Raw genomic sequence first — 10,294 nt, 5'->3', positions numbered from 1 at the left:
AGGGAGGAAGTAATGGAGTTTGTTTCTACAGCTCTTGGACCTGAATTCCCTGCCTCTGGTGATAAAGAGGTCTCTCTATCCACTGGTCCAGGGAGGGTACCTTTCACACGAGAGATATATCTCCTGCTTTCAAGGGGACAATGGAGGATCAGACTCCTTCTTGAACCAGCTGTTTCTTAAGTAACTTTAATTGAAAATAATATGTCAAAGTGGTATATTTCAGGGTGGTCTGCCCTGAACCTCAACAGTTGGTTTGTTTGTTTTTGTTTTGCTTTAACTTTTCAGCTACAAGGCCTTCCTAGGAAAATCAAGCAATAGGATATTGGAAGCATATTTGTTGAGACGTTTTATTCGTTAGGTAAAATAAGTTTTAAGTGATTTTCAGCATTCAGTTCCTTTAAAAGAAGGAAAAGGTACCTCTAGGTACCTAAAGGCAAGCTTTATATAGCCCCTAAGTCTGAAAGCGTTTGAATCCATCATATTCAACAGCATCTTGCCCTTCTCAGGCCTGTGGTCTCCCCAGATTTCTGGAATGGTTATATCCGGGACTAAAACAAAAGGGGCCTCTCCCCTGAACTCCAGACCCATACACCCCTCTGTCTGTTTGACATCTCCATGTGGATGTCATAGGCATCTCAGCCCTAACAAATCCAAACTCAATCTCTTAATCTTCAACCAAAGTTGGCTCCTCCCACAGGCTTCCCTCATCTATCCCGTTACCCATCCCCAAAACCCTGGAGTCACACTTGGCTGTGCTTTCTCTCATACTTCATGTCCACCACAATTGCAAGTCCCATTGGAGCTGTCACTTCAGCTGCCTGCCCTGTTCCAAACCACATCACCTCTGGCCTGGATTATTGCCTCTGAACTGGCTCACCTCCATCTCTCCAGGCCTCTGACAGTCTACGCTCAAGAAGCAGGCAGCGTAACCCTTCAAAATGTAAGTCAGGTCATACTATTCTTTTGCCCACCTTCTCATTCAGAGAAAAGCCAAAGTTCCTACAATCATCCCTCATCATCTGACTTTGCTATGTCTTCTCTCACTTTGCTTCCTTCAGCTTCGCTCCACTGCAGGCACACTTGCCTCCTCCGGTTGTACTAACTCAGCAGGCACTTTCATGCCTTAAGACATCGGCCCTCTGGCCCCTCTGAGGGGGCTTCTGCCCCAGAGCCACATGGCAACGTTCCTTCACCTCCATCAGGTCTCAGCCCAAATGTCCCCTCATCAAGTGAGGCTTTGCCTAACCGTCCTATTTCAAATCCCCATCCCCCCCACCTCCCCCCCAGCTTTCCTGCTCTATGATTCTCCGTAGCACGCATCACCATCAACATTCCATACATTTTTACTTTCATTTCAATTTTTTCTTCCCATCACTCTTCCCCTACTCCTAAGAACAAAGCTTCAAGGTGACAGGGGTTCTTCCCAGCTAGCTGTGGGCTTGGCACACAGTACGTACTCGGTAAGTAATTACTAGGTGAATGAAGAATGGCATAAATGGTAGAGTAACACTGCAGTAGAGATGTGGATAAAACTTCACTTCTTTTTTTCTAGTATTTGACCTCTCACATTCTGTTCAATAAAAACTTCTTGAAATTTTTTTTCCATTTAAATCAGTATCTCTCTCTGTAAAATTACGTTGCATTAGGAAGTGAACTTATTCTTTGGTTTCTCTAGATTGGAGATCAGCACATTTTCTCTTAAAGGTCAAGCAGTAAATATGTTTCACTTTGCAGGCCAAAGGGTCTCTGTCACAACTCCTCAACTCTCCCACTGTATTGCTAAAGCTGCCCTGGGTACAGTACTAAACAAAAGGGTGTGACGGGGAGCCAGTGAAACTCTATTTGCAAAAGCAGCTGTGAACCGGATGTGGCTCTTGGGCTATGGTTTGTCAACCCCTGCTCTAGATGAAATCCCAACAGATTTGTTACTAATCCTGGGATAGAGATTACCACAAGTCACTAGCTCTGCCAAAAGCTATCAATGTTTAAATACACTCAACAGAGTAGAGTCTGAGCAGAAACCAACTTGATGCTTGTTCTCAGGGCTTTGCAGCCTGCTCTATGAACTGTGTTTTCTTTTCTCTCCCCTGGATGAAATCTCAGACTGATCCTATAGCTTTTTCAGTCTCTCTCAGATTGAAAAAAAAAAAAAATGTTTCTGCTCCCTTTGAGATAGCAAAAAGTCCACTACAACATTTTAACCACAAAACTCCATGATCTGTCCAAACTCTCCCATTCCTTCAGGGCCTTACTCCTCCCTCAGTCTCCTCTGGTAATTACAGCCTGCAGCACCCTTCCGGCTCCTACTCCACCCCAGCTTCAGTGTAGCCTATGGGCTGCATGTTAATTTTGTCACCATATCCTGCCATACAGTTTCATGTTTCATACCTTTTCTCTCTCATTACAGGCATACTTCAGAGATACTACAGGTTTGGTTCCAATAAATCAAGCATCGCTATAAAGCAAGTCACACGAATATTTTTGTTTCCCAGTGCACATAAAAGTTATATTTACGCTACACTGTAGTCCATTAAGTGTGCAATAGCATTATGTCTAAAAAATGTATTGATAAATATCTCAATTAAAAAATACTTCATTGTTAAAAAATGCTAACCATCCTCAGAGCCTTCAGCAAGTTGTAATCTTTCTACAACAGTAACCTCAAAGATCACTGATCAGAGATCACCATAGCAAATATAATAATGAAAAAGTTTGAAACATTGTGAAAATTACCAAAATGTGATAAAGTGAGCAACTATTGGAAAAAAGTAGCCCATAGACCTACTCAAAACAGGATTGCCACCAAATGAAGATTTCTAAAAACAAACAAAAAAATGCAATATTCGTGAAGTACAATAAAACAAGGTACACCTGTAGTACAATCAGTTCTAAATATTGTAGACGTCAGCCTGAGGAGTCTCCTTCACCTCCCCATGTTTCTTCTACGGGAAAGTTTCATTGATTTTACTCCCAAATCATGCACTCATTATACTGTGGCACAACTATCACCCACTCCTGTGTGCACTGACCTGGGCCCTAAGTGACCACCTCATTCCCTCTTGACACCCCCCTGAATTTATTCTCCGCTTTACAGAGAGAATCATCTTTCCACTTCAAATGTAAATCCAATCCTCTCTCCAGACCCACCCAGTTTTTGCTTCCCAAGCTCCCTTTAAAACTGTTCCTGACTTGCCATTTGCTCTGAGAATTAAGACACGCCGCCTCATGACTTAAAAGATAACACACTGCTATATTTAAAATGGAGAACCAACAAGGACCTACTACTGCATAGCACAGGGAACTCTGCTCAATATTATGTAACAACCTAAATGGGAAAAGAATTTGAAAAACAATAGATATGTATATGTTTAATTGAATCACCTTATTGTACACCTGAAACTAACACATTGTTAATGAACTACAATATAATATAAAAAGTTTTTTTTTTTAAAAAAAAAGGAAAAGGAAAAGGAAGTTAACGTTGGCCTGATCTGACCCTCCAACTTTCCCAGGCTTGCCTGGTCTCCCCTCCTCCGCTCATCCACAGTGGTTGTACTGAGTTCCTTATCCTCACCTCTCCTTCCCACGAGGGGTCTTTCACAGGCTCCCACATCTGCGCACACACCCCCTTCTCTGCACTTCTCTCCACCAACTTTCCTACATCCATTGAATTGTCATCTCCCCCATTACTCTACTTTTAAAAACATGTTGAGGAATTCATTATGTACAAAAATAGCAAATTAATTATCTGTGTTTGCAGTTTCATTTACTGCTATTTCCTCTTAATTGTATCTGGTAAGATGTTTTCATGTGTAAGTAGCCAAAATTCCAAATCAGACTGTCTTAAACCACCAAAGACATTTCTTTATTCCTATAATAGAAAATTCCAAAAGTAGGGCTTTTTCAGAAGTCCAGCTCCCTCTCTCTGCCGTTCTGTCACCTATGCCATTCACATGGGCTGGCTTCATTCTCAGGCTCACTTCATTGTTTGTAGCAGCAAAATTAACAATTTCAGTTTCAGACTTTGAACCCATGTACAACACCATCCAGAAGGGAATCGAGAGAAGACTTCTCTCTGCATCATGAAGCAGAAGCCTGTAGTTTCATTCCCATAACCTCACGGCAGGGGGGGTGGGGGAGGGAGGGCCTCCCTAGTGACAAAGTGGGTGAGCTGATGGACTTGAACCCACGCGACCCCACCCTGGAGCTGACAGCTGGGGGCTGTGGTCTATTCTCCCCTAAACCCATAGCTGCTCCACCAAGGGAATGGTTGACTTTATAAATGGAAGATCAAGCTACTTTGGCACAAGGAGCAGAAACCTGGATGCCTGGAAAACCACGTCCTGCTTAACTGTACAATAATAAACTGTAACGTTTCCCCACCTCATTTGATCGCGTGCTAAAACATTGCGTTTAAAGTCTCCATAGTCACCCCGGTGTAATGTTCCATTCCACGGACGCATGAATATGCCTCCCTAATTTATTAGACAGAGAAGTCATTTCCAATGTTTTGAAATATTATTGTTCCAATGAGTATTCTCCCTCTCTTCCTTTGTGAGATTCATCGTCCTTTTCACCATAGGCACTTTATTTATCTATTATAAATAGCTATTATAAATAATACTGAGATAAGCATGGTTTTGTGCATAAGTATTTTCCTACCTCTCTGATTACTTCCTTAGGATAAATTCATAAAGGTGAGATTAATGGGTCAAAGACCAAGGAAGCTGAAATATAGATTGTCCTCCAGGACAGGAAGATTGTACCAATTGGACTGTACAGCACATTCTCCACGTGTGACCGGGCTGATTTCCTAACATTCTGTTAACGTAAACCTTACCCACCCCCCACCCACTAAGTGTCAAGTTCTCCGTCACCTCCATGCCTTTATTTCTATTGTAAACTCAGCCTGGCTATGGTTGCTCCCCTTCCTATGCTCATGAGCTTGTCTTGAAAACATTTCCTTACCAATCTCTGCCAGATCTTCTTTGTTCTATTTTTCTGTCATACTTCTGGCATCCCACCAAATGTAATGCATTGCAATGATTTGTTCACTTGCCTGTCCCTTAAACTAGGCAGTGAATTACTTGAGGAAAAGGACTATTTATTTATCTATTTTTAAATTTTTACTTTATACTGGAGCATAGTTGATCAACTACGTTGTGTTAGTTTCAGGTGTACAGCAAAGTGACTCAGTTACACATATACATGTATCTATTCTTTTTCAAATTCTTTCCCCATTTAAGTTATTACAGAGTCTTGAACAGTGTTCCCTGTGCTATACAGTAGGTACTTGCGGGTTGTCTACTTTAAATAATAGCAGTGTGTACATGTCCAACAAAAGGACTATTTATTGTTATTTTAATATTAATACTCAACCCTGTAACCCTACCACTTAGCACCACCTAGAATGCAGGACATACTCGGAGCTGTGTTCTCAGCTGAAGAGACCTGGAAGCCAACCACCCTCATGGTGTGATCCAAGCACGATACACCACTCCCCATAACTCTGTTGCTCCATTCAGCCTGTTGCTAGTAATGTGAGTCTGCTAGGGCTGGACCAGCTCTGGTGCAGAGTATTTCTCTCCAGCGTACCATAGGGCTTGGCTGGATATGGGGGGTGACCAGCCCTTTCTTTAGGTGCTGCTGTTAGCCTGTCTTTGGGGTGCTAAAAGCAGCAAGAGATCCTCAGATCAGGGAGGTGGGCACCAGGGGTTGACTGAGCTCTAGATCAGATGTCACTCCACCCTCTGTCTTCCAGGATCTGTTCACATCCCTCAACATGTTTGGCACCTGTTTTGTTATCCAGAAAAGACGGGGAAATCTGAATATTAGAAGAATGAGGGATAAATGAGGAAGCCCTGAAGGGATGCTAAGAAAATAGGAGCAGAAAACCACCACACCGCATTCAGCTAATAAACTAGGTTAGAGTCTCTGTGACAAAATGGAAGGACCAGAAATCGACAGAAGTGTTTTTGTGGCTGTGATTGTTATTTAATGAAAGTACTGGGGAGACATCAGGGCATGGGTGAAAGCCAGAAGCTGATGGAACCGTGCACTCCTGAGCTCAAGCTGAGGGGCCTTGGGGTCAAGTAGTGGAAAGAGGCAGAGAAGAGCCTTCCCTTCTTTGGCTCCAAGCTGTTGGCTAGCATGCTTGGTGGGAATGGAGGTGTGATGGGAGGGACCAATGTGCCACGGGTCAGATTTTCAGCTGGTGTGGTCAGGAGATTGAGCAAATAAATAAATACATTGAGAGTAATGGGAGCCAGGTTTTTCATTGTCAGATAAGGGAGTTACAATGAAGGAAATGGGAATGCTAATCACTTGAGAGCACTGGGCTGGACTGTAATAGATAGACAGGTAGGTAGGCAGGTAGATAGATAGATGACAAGATACTTGGATTAAACAGGAAAAGGTGTATACATGTGTATCCATACATTGATTGATACATTGAGAGCCTCTAGAAGCAACAACACTCTGAAGGCTGATCTTGCTTTCTTAATACCATTTTCCACTAAGAGGAACCTGGGCTTCTTGAAGACCTGGCTCTCTCCAGGGCTGGGGCAAGAAACATACATAATGAAACGAATGCCTTTTTGTGCCAGAAAGTAATGAAATGCTGAAGAATGATGGAGACATCAGAAGGGCACACGAATCCCTTTAAAGGGATTCCCACTGGCCAAGCCCAGGACAACTGGAGTATAAAAATAGTAATTGTAACATACTGTAACACCTTGAGTGAAATGGAAAGCCATGAGTACATGCTAATACAAATGAATCAATAAATGGAGGAGAAGGGAAAGTTCCACCCTACAATAGATTGCCAATTCATAAATCTAGAAGGGATGATGGAGTTAGAAAATCTCCATCTGACACTGCCTGGTTCAACTACTGAGGTAAACAGAGGCAGCAGATGGATGGGCTGTTCCCTCTCCTCCTTGGCGAGGTTCATCTTTCTCTTCACTATATGCACCTTATTTATCATTCTGGATATTTTTTTGGTCAGTCCCATCTATTTTTCCACCATCTACAGTTATTTTTCAGTCCCTGAATTTGACCTCTTCACACTTCAGTTAAATGGGACCTGCCCCTTGTGGCTCTTCTGCCCTTTTCTACCACGTCCATCATCTCCATCATGGGTCTAGCCTGTCATACCTTCCCTCACCTCCAACTGCAACCCAAATCTAGCGCTCTCACACAGGGGCAAACCCAGATTAACATCTGCTTCATGATATAAGGACAATGGATGGAGTTTTCCCTTGTTTTTCTTCCAACATCTCATCCTACTTTCCCCACTCAATCTGAGATGTGTTTCTTGCCAAATCAGCAAGGTGTTAGCGACTGTTCAGGTCTCTCCAGTCCTTTCCCAGTTGAAATAACACAAACGTTATCGAATACTCTAGCCTTTCCATAGAATGTGTTCACCTACTAGAAGAATGAAGAGTGGATACGGAGGGGAAAACAGATTATCCTGCACACTTTGTTTCCCTCCCTTTTTCTCTTTCATCTTATTGCTTCCTCTTTTTCTCCTTCAGCACAGGAATTATTATTTTGACTACAAGATAGATGAAGAAGCAGTGGGCAAGCAGCCCCCAAATCTGGGTGGAGGTCTAATTCTGCCAGCTCAAATAATATGATCTGACATGAGCAACTTAATCATGTGAGCCTTAATTTCTTTTTTTTTTTAATTAATTATTTTATTTTTGGCTGTGTTGTGTCTTCATTGCTGAGCAAAGGCTTTCTCTAGTTGTGGCGAGTGTGGGCTACTCTTCATTGCAGGGCGCAGGATTCCCATTGTGGTGGCTTCTTTTGTTGCAGAGCATGGGCTCTAGGCGCTCGGGCTTCAGTAGTTGAGGCACATGGGCTCAATAGTTGTGCTCGCAGGCTTTGGAGCGCAGGCTCATTAGTCGTGGTGCACAGGCTTAGTTGCTCCGCGGCACGTGGGATCTTCCTGGCCCAGGGCTCAAACCAGTATCCCCTGCACTGGCAGGTGGATTCTTAACCACCGGGCCAGCAGGGAAGCCCCCATTCCCTTGTTTACTATCTCCCTGTAGCATCCCAACATGCTCAGGAAAATAATGCATAGTCCTTACTATGGCCTGAAGGCTCTACCTTCCCTAGCACTTGCCCAACTTTCAAATTTCACCTTTGATCCCTCAGCAACAGTCATTCTGGCTTTTATCTATTCTTCATATATGCTGGGAAGAGATTTGGCTAACTGCTTCCCAAACCTGGTTCCTCTCCTCCTGGACGCAGAGATAGGTTGCCTTTCTTAGCCTCCCATGCTGTTAGCGGTGGCATGTGGCTATGCTCTGAGCAGTGGAATAAGAAAATCAGCGACACACGCCATTTCCAGACAGAGCTTGCACAAACCTCCCACATAACCCATTCTCTCACCTGCCACTGGGATGCAGACCACCTGGCCGAGGGCCCAGTCCCTAGGGGGTGGTAAAGCCACCAGAGGGAAGGATCCTGCATTCCTGAAGCAATATGTGAAGCACATCCCCTAAAACCACACCAGCCTTTGCTCTGAGCAAGAACTAAGCCTATTTTATATTAAACCACTGAGTTTCCACGGTGGGAGTGAATGGTATTTTTTAAAGCATTATCCTCTCCTGACTAATCATGTACCAAACTGCTTCCTATGTCACTTACTTCCTTTGCTTGAAAGCTTTCTGTATTCATATGGCCTAATCATTAGACCTTTACTTAAATGTCATCCACTCCAAAAGGCCTTCCTTCTCTGGTTACTCATCTAAAATAATCTAGCCCTTCTCCATCCCTGTCTATCAGCCCCTTACCTTATGCTCTTTTTCTTCAAAGTGTATATTATCAGCTAATGTGAGTATATATGTAACTATGATTTGTTTATTGTCTTCTCACACTGAAATATAAGGTCCATTAGGACAGTGCCAGCTGTTTCTTTCTTTTCCTCATTTTTGTATATTTTGTACTAGATCAGTGCCCAGTACATAGTAGAGCTCTAGCAATACTTTGAATGAATGATTGAATGAATGAATGAATGAATGAATTTTCTCTGCTCTTTAGCAGAATGGCCCAGTTTCAGCTGCTGCTGTCACCACAAATCCAGTTTCCTCTGACAAGCCTCATGTTCAGATATACAGCAGCACCCACCTCATCCCTCTCCCATCAATTAAGCTTTTGCTTCCCTTATCTTAACAGCTCCAAATGAGGTAGCGTGCCTCCCACAAGGTGATATTCTGTCATGGCTTCAAAAACTGAGAGAAGTGAAAAAGCAAAGGTAAACTCTTTTTGGAGAATCTAAACCAGTCTTGGAGGCTGATGGTGAGGGCTGAGAACATAGCACCTCTGTGGACCTGGACCACAGCACTGCAGATGGTGACTCCCAGCCCCTGCTTTCAGGCAGAACTTTCTAGCCTGCTGGAACTTCCAGTCCTCCTCTCCTCTCTTGGCCCTTGGTAAGCTTTGGACCAGGACACTTCTGGAAAGAATGTTGGTATGGTTAGGAGTCAGACAGCCTCAGGTTCAAAGCCAGGACCTAATCCCATCAGGTCCACCACTCAAGGTGGGGTCACATTCAAGGTGGGGTCACATTCATTAATTCAACAATACCTACTAAGTGCTTTCTCTGTGCAACTCTATAATAAATGTTGGAAAAACTGTCATAAGATAGATGTATATACAGAATCTTGGGCAAGATACTTGGCTTCTCTGAGGCTCAGTTTCTCTGGCTACAAAATGGACAAGAAACCAGTTTCATTTCGTCTTTAAGAACGAAATATGATAGCATGCAAAAGGAGTTTGTACATGTTATTTCTTCATTTTCTTTAATTGACAGACACAAATTTTTTTTTAAATTCAACTTGGTGGATAATCTTTTCTATAAGCATAAACAAAATAATAAATGCATGCTTTCCTACAAGTTCAATAAACTAAGAAAAAGATAGGTGTATAGAATGCTACTTCAAGGGATTTATAATCTAGTAGGAAATGTAGGCATCATTTCACAATTCCTTGGTGACAACTGTGACAAACTCCCTGACAGAGAAGCCACTTGTTCTATGATGTTTCACATCAGTCTGTAGTCTGTGGGATCAGGATACACTTCAGACTATAACTGGACTGAAACTTAAAGGATGAGAAATTAACTAATCACAGTTGGGCAACAAGGCAGAAGGACAATGAGAGTGTGCCGGTGGAGCTGGGAAGGCGCCTGATCAACACGGCACAAGCCCGAGGGTCTGGCACCCAGTGCGCAGAGTGGAAACTGATGAAATGGGGTAAGGGCAAGATGGTACCCAACCCAATGAGC

This window comes from Hippopotamus amphibius, chromosome 8 (assembly GCF_030028045.1).
Source record: "Hippopotamus amphibius kiboko isolate mHipAmp2 chromosome 8, mHipAmp2.hap2, whole genome shotgun sequence".
Classification (NCBI taxonomy): Eukaryota; Metazoa; Chordata; class Mammalia; order Artiodactyla; family Hippopotamidae; genus Hippopotamus; species Hippopotamus amphibius.
This window is presented reverse-complemented; position numbering follows the sequence as displayed.